The sequence below is a fragment of the Ailuropoda melanoleuca genome, chromosome 1 (genome assembly GCF_002007445.2).
Source record: "Ailuropoda melanoleuca isolate Jingjing chromosome 1, ASM200744v2, whole genome shotgun sequence".
Lineage (NCBI taxonomy): Eukaryota > Metazoa > Chordata > Mammalia > Carnivora > Ursidae > Ailuropoda > Ailuropoda melanoleuca.
Genome location: NC_048218.1, coordinates 33,075,880 through 33,084,534, shown reverse-complemented (window position 1 = coordinate 33,084,534; position 8,655 = coordinate 33,075,880). Strand labels below are relative to the sequence as shown.

Sequence of the window (8,655 nt, the reverse complement as noted above, 5' to 3'; positions counted from 1 at the left end):
GGAAGGCAATTAACATACTTCCATGACTTTTTACTATTGTATTCATGCTTTGCTCCTGGCATATTCAAAAGCAGAAGCCAACACTATGAATTATTGCAAAAAAAAAAAAAAAAAGATGTCACTGTTACAGTACCCATTATTTCAAGGGGTTAAAGGAGAAAATATGCTAAGTGCACAGGGAAGATTGGCCACCCCACCCAAAAGAAAACATTTAAAATGAAGCAATAAAGACTTAAAATCACTCTCCATAAACAATGGCAGGAATGTGTAGTTTATCCAGGACTGAAATAATCCCTCAGCAGTGCAGTGAATTTTCATTGATATATAAGTGGTTGCCTATTATTTGCAACAATGAAGAGGACTAATTTCACACAAGAATGTAGCAGGAGAGGCAATGCCGGCTTAATAATAGGTTCATTCTCTGCAGGAATTCATATGAGTGAGTAGGGGAAATAAGGATGGTTGCAGAGTGCGGAAGAGAAGGCAGGACGAGATGGCTGCAAACCGCATGGCATCTTTGCTGAGAAGTCTATTACATGAATGTGCCGAGGAGCTGTTTCAGTGCCCTACTGTGGGAGTCAAGAAATGTGACTACAACTTGACAAAGTACAAAAGGTAAAGACTGGGTAAAGCTGACAGACCTCAGGGATCTCTGTTACTGGCTGTTCCCCTTCAGAGTGTCATTGGCAGAAGATGAAAGCAGCCCCTGGCACCGAGAGCTGCAGGTGCACAGCCCTAGCTGGGCTACAGAGCAGCGGGGGAAGGAAAGGTGTACCCTTCCCTGGAATCCAATTTGTTAAAGGAAACTGTACATTCTGTGAAACTATTTACCCTGATTTGGAAATTAGTGGTTGCCTTAGCAACACTTGAATCCCATGAGGCTCACACACAGTGCTAATTTCAATTCATGGACACCTTCACGGATGAGGAATGCAAACAGTAAGTTGAGTGTCCCATTTGGCATTCCTCTCATCAGAAATGAGATTTCCCTCCACCTATAAAGGTTTTCTGATAAAAACCCCCATTTATCAATATCTTCTATGCACCAGGTGATATGCCGTCAGCTTCACACTGAATCTTATTTGATGGTCGCTGCAAGCCTGCAAGGTCAGCAATATTATTCCCATTTTCCAGATGAAAAACTAGCTGTAGAGAGGATACATAACTTTTCCAAGGTCACCCAGTGGTGGTTTAAGGATTTAACTCAGATTTGGCTGACTCCAAAATTCCATGTTCTTTTAGCATTTCTAAATTTGTTAAGAATGATACAAAAAAATTTTTAGACTGCAAAGTACCTTTGGGATTATCTGTCACAGTGTCCTTATTTAAAACATAAGGATGGTGATTAACACAATATAATAAAATAAAATTTAAAATAAAATAAAATAAAATAAAACATAAGGAAAACCTAAGAAGGCCAAGAGATTTACCCAAGGTCACATGGCCAATAATGACAGAGTTGAGAATAGAATTCAGGTTTCAGGACTCTGAGCATTCATTTATTGAAGCCACCTCTGAGCCATCTAAATTATGATCCTCTCACGGTTGGACTGTATCTCATTGATTTTTGCATGCCTTTTTCTACATATAGGTAAATATAGATAAAATGGAAGGAGATAAAACAGGAGGATTCCTCTATTATGGTGGGACAGAACAGTAAGATTTCAACATTTTTAAACCCAGAACATTAAAGGTGACTGATTTGCACGGGCCCTTCCAAACAGTGGGCAGGCACAGCTGCTCATGTCATAAAGTACCCTTGCACAATTTTCTTTCTGTAGTGAGACGCCCATCTGTGTCTGCAGCAGTCACCCTGAAGTTGACAGGAATATGAGTCAAATGGCAGATTCACTTTGCCCCTGGGTTTTCACAGGAGGTAAGGACTAGTCTGAAACAAAATTGAACAGTGAGGGTTATGTATGATGCTTCTTACTAAACACTTTTCTGTGCCACTGCTTCTTCCATGACCTAATACTCCCTTCCTCAAATTACCAGACACCCAGTGCCACCATCCTGTCAGTCTTGCCATACTGTCATCTAGCTAGCCAAAGTCCCCTGCTTTAAAATCCCATTAAGACCTGGCCTCCTCCACAGTAACCTTATGCTCCAAAATTGCCTCTCATTCTTCCTCTTCCTATTCTTATCACAATTGCCATTTCCTTAATGATCTCAGCAAGTTTTTGAGAAAGAATATTTCTGGTTAATTCTGAGACAAAACAATAGAGGCAATCTGTACATAAAATTCCTCTAGCATAATGTAGTAAAAGATTTTGTTTCCCTGATCCACCACCCTCCTAGAAAGCCTTTGTGCCTTGCTGAATGTGTAGGTTGGCCTAGTTTTGTTCTGTTTTCTTTTCTTTTCTTTTCCAAATACTTTAATCCAGTGCTGGATTCAGACTTCAAAAATCTTGTTAGGTGGTCAACCAAGATATGAGAACCAGAGTCCCAAGGTTGAGGAATGTGTCCAAAGGCAGAAAACTTGGGAAGGATACTTTTGAACTGGAAGAAACTGGTTACTGTTTACAGAGTCATTGAATTGGTCAAGATCTAGCAATCCATTCATCTATCCAACACTTGTCATGTGCTTACCCTGTGCCAGCACTATACTAAGTACAGGAAATTTTAAAAGAAAAAAATGAGTAAGGAATAGTATTAACCTTCAAGATATCTATGATATAGATGGACAGATAATACATATGTTCATTGCAATTCTTGGTAATAACTGTTTTGATGAGAGGGCCATTTGGCGAAAAGATGGGCTTAGATATGGATCAATGTGAACTTGAATATTGCCTCTGCCACTTACTAACTGTGTGGGCCTCAGCAAGTCACTTAACTCCCTGGGCTTTAGTTTTTTGTTTGTTTGTTGTTTTGTTGTTGTTTCTTTAATCTTTAAACTACAGAAAATGTACATTTACTTTGCAGGATTGTTTAGAGAAAGCACATACAAAGGGCTTATCCTGGTACTAGTGTGCCTGGCATAGAAGATATTATATACCTGGCAGCTGTTTTTTATAACTGTTATAATGATAAAGATAAATGCACATATTACACACAGACACACAAATGACTCAGAATCTATGAATCTAAAGAGATTTCCCGAATTCAGCAGTGCCTTAAAATGACAAGGATAAATCTGGTAAGAGAATGGAGAGAAGAAAATGAGAATTGTTAACAGTTGCATATTCAAAGGTACAGAGAAGCATAATGCTTTAGGGACTGCTGGTGGGTCTGGGTAGCTGCAGCAGAAGACCAGAAACTAACTGGTGAGGTTGAAAACAAGATCACAAAAAGACTTCTCTATAATAACCATAGGTGCCTGTTTACCTGCAATAAACCTGAGTTATGCCTATTGCCCCAAAGTAATTATTAATAGTAGATATTTTAACTCCTATGCCTAAATGATAAATCGTATGGTCACTCTACTTACATGCTATGGTGAGAAATGTTGGTCTAAACTGAAAGCTATGAAGAATGCCTGAAGAAAACTAACCTGGGGAATTACATAATCAATTCTGGTTTTAAAGAGCATATTCTGGCAATCCTGTTACCAATGGTGAAAGATGGGTCAGAGAGGGCAACCTGGAGGCAGAGAGAATGTGGAAGAAAAGTCGGTATAAGCCACACTTTCAGTTATTTGTTCTGGATTACAACCATAGATGACATATCTCTTCAATCAATTTATCACTTACTCTATGTCAAAGGATATTTACTCTAAATGCTTCTGTGTGCTATATCATTGTTATTATCTTTCTTTTTTTAAGAAGAAACTGAGACCTAGAGAAGTTAAATTATTTGCTAAAGATGAGGAGGATTCAAATTCAAACCCACAGAATCTCTCATCAGATCCCATGTATGTAACCACCAACTTATACTGCAATTACATAGGACTCAAGCCAATGAACTGATGTCAAGACCCCAACCAGAACTTGCCTAGGTAAATATGAAGTCCAGTCTTCCCTCAAGTCCCACGCCTCCTTTATTGTGTCCTAGAACCCGTAAAGAATTATTAAATTATTATTTAGTATTCTTTGTTTGTTTTCTTGGTTTTTTCCCCCTCACTTATCAAACTGGAACTCAGACAAATCCCCTTGACCCGCAGTTGCTGTCGAGATCACTACAAAAGGCCAAGGTTAAGGTTTCCATTCCTAATCGAGGGGTGTCAGTAAAATAAGATGTTTACTTTTAAAAAGAACATTTTGACAACTTTTCCATATCTAAAAATGAGACATGATTGTCCACCACTCCCATTCAGATACAAGAGGAAAAATTTCTTCCCACATTTGTCCCAGTCTCTATTTCTATTGCTATTTTACAATTAACCTCCCCCAGGATGATTAAAAGTTATAATATTTATCCCCTTTGTGAAAAACACATCCATACAATCATGAAACAGTGACACTGGTATATTTTTCAAAGTCTGGGGTATACGGTCCTATTTATGAGCATTTGAATACATAGGGAAGAATACTGCTGGCATTGGAAATTGGATGACTTATCTGTGATATGTACGAAATAGAATTAGGAAGGCTAAGAACAGATTGCATGTGAGAGGTCAGTGAAGGGGAAAACTCCAGCATGATTCTCAAGTTTTTGTCTCAAGTGAATGAGTGAGTGAGTGGACAGTGACTTCATAAAATTAACTAGGGAGCATAATCAGAGGAACTGCTTAAAAGGTTAGAGAGGTGATAGTGAATTCAGTAAATATTTGTTGGTATAAATGAATAGATGAATTAAAGATAACATCATGAAGTGAAAAGATGATGGAGAAATTAATTTAAAATGGAACCAGTTCAACCAATTATTTCAAGGTTACCTGACAAATCTGAAGCAAAATTATTTTGGTGCTGTTTATTAGCTGGGCGATGGGTAGGGCAAATGGAAAATACAGACATATGTGCATGTGAGTATAGAGCAGACACATCATTCTAAAAATTTCTGAAAATTGATTACACAGAACATTTAGGACATCTGCATAGTTCTGTTTCAAGTAATCTACTATTGTAATTTTAATCAATTAAAAAGATTGGTTATTAGGTTTTGGGGGTTTTTTAATGCCCTTCCAGATATTGTGTTAGAAAGACTGTTCTAGTCCTTCGTAAGCTTGATGTATACTCTCCTTGGCTCAATTAACTATTTTTTTAATAATAATTTTTTATTATGTTGGCTCAATTAACTATTGAAGACTAAAGTCTTGGCTAAAATTATCATGCATTTTTTTTCCTATTTTAACTGGATTTTTCTTGTATTCTAAAATATGAGTAAACCCTTGGTTTAGATGATAAAGATAATTCCTAATTTTTATTTCCCTGGACATATTTCCACAGCCAATGGTAACATTCTTGCTAACATACTCATATCGTCTATCTCTGTCCCAGAGGTGATGAGGAGATCTGACAGATAGAGACGCATCCACAGCCATGCCAACTGGCTGCCAACCTGGACATATGTACAGAGAAGAGAGCGTGCTAAAGTTCCTAATGCAGAGAGCCAAGAGCCCACTGACATTCACCAATGACTGAAGAATGTGTCAGTATCGCTACAGCGTAGTCAAGTTTGGAGTGAGCCATGTTAAAGGTTTGGAAAGGAGACGATGACCACCTGGGTAGGGCACCACTCTGCTATGTATATGTGCCTCATTTGGCATCCATTGTGCATGTCTGCTGCTGGGCTTCCATCTGTCGAATCTCAATGTAATGTCAGAGATAAAAACTGAAGACTCTATGGCTTCAAAATGCATTTTTCTGCTGGCTGCCTGATGGCCGTCTGGGTGCATAACATTTAGAAACCAATCCCTGCTGACTAACTCTCTTATATGATATGTATACTTTAATTTCACTCTGCAGAATGTTTATGTAATCTAATCAATATATATCCTCAGAAAGAGCTTTACAAATTTAAAGATACGAAAGTAAGAGAACACAGTCCTTCATCTTATCATAGAATCAAATCCCATAAACTGAGTTAAATTGTGAAATATTTTCCCTTTTATCTATTGAATGTGTACCTAGAAAAATACAGTATTAACTGGAATGGAACCTAACTTGTACTACTTGTCTAAATTATAACTGAATCACAATATCTAATGTTTTTCAGAATAAATAAATCTAGGGCTTTGAAAATAGTTCACCAATTGTATTTAATTAAAATCCCCCAAATTCATCTATAACAGCATCTTTGACCTTTTCTCAACTATATTTAGTTGTAGCTCTCATTGAAAGAACTAATGAATTAAAAATATGTCAATAATTCTGGTCAATTATATTTTTCCTTCTTTTCATTCTTTTTTTTTTTTAAGATTTTATTTATTTATTCGACAGAGATAGAGACAGCCAGCGAGAGAGGGAACACAAGCAGGGGGAGTGGGAGGGAAGAAGCAGGCTCATAGCAGAGGAGCCTGATGTGGGGCTCGATCCCACAACGCCGGGATCACGCCCTGAGCTGAAGGCAGACGCTTAACTGCTGTGCCACCCAGGCACCCCTCCTTCTTTTCATTCTTATAACTTAAAAATGTTTTTATTTTTCAGCCCCATGTAATTATAAACATTTTACCTTTACTTCAGGTGCACTCCAGAAGTGTTTAAGTGTATCTTTTCTGTGTATGAGAAATGGTCAATCATAAATTGGGAGAAATTAAAAAACCAAAGGGATTTTGAAAGAATGACAGTGGACATTCCAGAATATCTTGGCTAGACTTGTACTAGTTAATCTCCTCCAGGTAAATACAGCTTTATATCTCTACCGTCAGAACTTGATCGTTATAGAGTTGCAAGCTCTGTAATGCTATGATTATTTTCTAATAGAACAACTGATCTGCTTCTATTGTTGAATGTGTATGTGTGTGTATCAAAGCTGATCATGTTTTCTCATTACTAAAAAATATTTTTAAAAAATAAAAATAAAAAAATAAAAATAAAAAATATATATTTTTAGGTATTTTTATCAGTTCACTGGAGGATGACCTCCAATGAGTTCTGTCCTTGTGCAATTACTTCCCCTTGAGTATGGGCCAAAACTATGAATTTATCTAGCCAATAAAATATGGCAAACGTAATGGGACATTACTCCTATGATTATCTTACATTATATAAGATTTAGTCTTAGTAGACTGACCTGCTAGCTTTGGGCGAAAAAAAAAAAAAAAAAGTCCTGTCGTGAAGTGACTATAGAGGAGAGTACTTAAAAATGAGCAGCAGAGAGCCTCTAGGAACTGAGAATAGCTCCCAGTCAATAGTTAAAAAGAAGAAAAAAAAGTGGGGGTTGGTGGAACGCTTCAGTCCTATAAGCACAAGGGAAAGAATTCTGCCAACAACCTCAATGAGCTTGGTGGTAGATTCTTCTCCAATCAAGCCTTCAGTTGAGAATGCAGCCCAGTTAACACCTTGATTGAGTCTTGTGAGAACCTGAGCCGAGTTTCCAGCTACCTGTGCCCAGACTCGACTCACAGAAACTGCCAGATGACAAATATGTGTTGTTTTAAGCTGCTAAGTTGTGGTCATTAGTTTTACAACAATAGAAGCCTAAAATAGATTTATACACAATTCTCTAGAACTCATATCTCAATAAATAGTCTGGAGTTGTATTAGTTGGCTGGAGCTAGCATAACAAAGTGCCACAAACTGGGTGGCTTAAACGATGGAATTTTATTGTCTTACTGTTCTGGGGCTAGAAGTCCAAGATCAAGGTGTCAGCAGGGTTCCTTCTGAGGGCTATGGGGATGACCTATTCCATAGTCCTCTTCTAGCTTCTGGTGGCTTGCTGGAAATTGTTGACATTCCTTGGCTTATAGAAGCATCATCCCAATCTCTGCTTTCATGTTCACATGGTGTTTTACTTGTGTGCATGTCTGTGTCCAAATTTCCCTTTTTGTAAGGACAGTAGTCATATTTGATTAGAGACCTATTCTATTCTAGTATGACCTCATATTGACTAATTACATCTGCAATGATATTTCTAAATAAAATCATATTCTCTGGAAATGGGAGTTACAATTTCAACATAAAAATTTGAGGGGACACAATTGAACTCATAACGGGTGTTTGGCTCTCACTATAAAAGGACTTCTAAGAAAGGAAGAGAGCACTGCCATTTTAATTTAAGGTGCCATTTCTTCAAAATAATGAGCTCTCCTTTCATCGCTCACTTTGTCTGTCATGGCTAGAAGAGAGGGGGGACCAAAAGCATTCACATATCCATTTCTTTTTTACATGTATTTCTTTGAAGACTTGGTTTTCACAGTGACAGGAGCCATGAAAATACATTACATTAAAAAGCTATGATATCAGCTTCGCTCATTAAAATACAGAACAAGTACTTGTCTTGGCTTATAGAATTTGGCGCCCCAAAATAGTCAGACTTTGAAGACTGTTTGAAAAGTTTGTGAATTACCAATATTTCATTAGTGGTAACTTATTTTCTATCATATTTTAAGGACAGAAGGCATGAAAATCTATTTAATATTACCTAAGTTTGAAGAGATCATCCACTCCCAAATGATGAAGATTTTAAATAGTGAAGAGAATTGTGGGCTACAGAAATAGCTGTTAGCCAGTTAAGAATCCTCTACCTGTGAGGTGCTCGGTAAGCAGTTAACAAAGATCATTTCATTATCTCTACAGCAGCCATATGAAGTAGACGTTAACATCTCCATTGTAT

General features: G+C 37.4%; 1 pseudogene; it reads left to right on the top strand.

Annotated features, from left to right (window-relative positions):
• Positions 1–493: 493 nt before the first annotated feature.
• Positions 494–8,655, top strand: part of LOC100476644 — a 49,165-nt pseudogene continuing 41,003 nt past the window's right edge.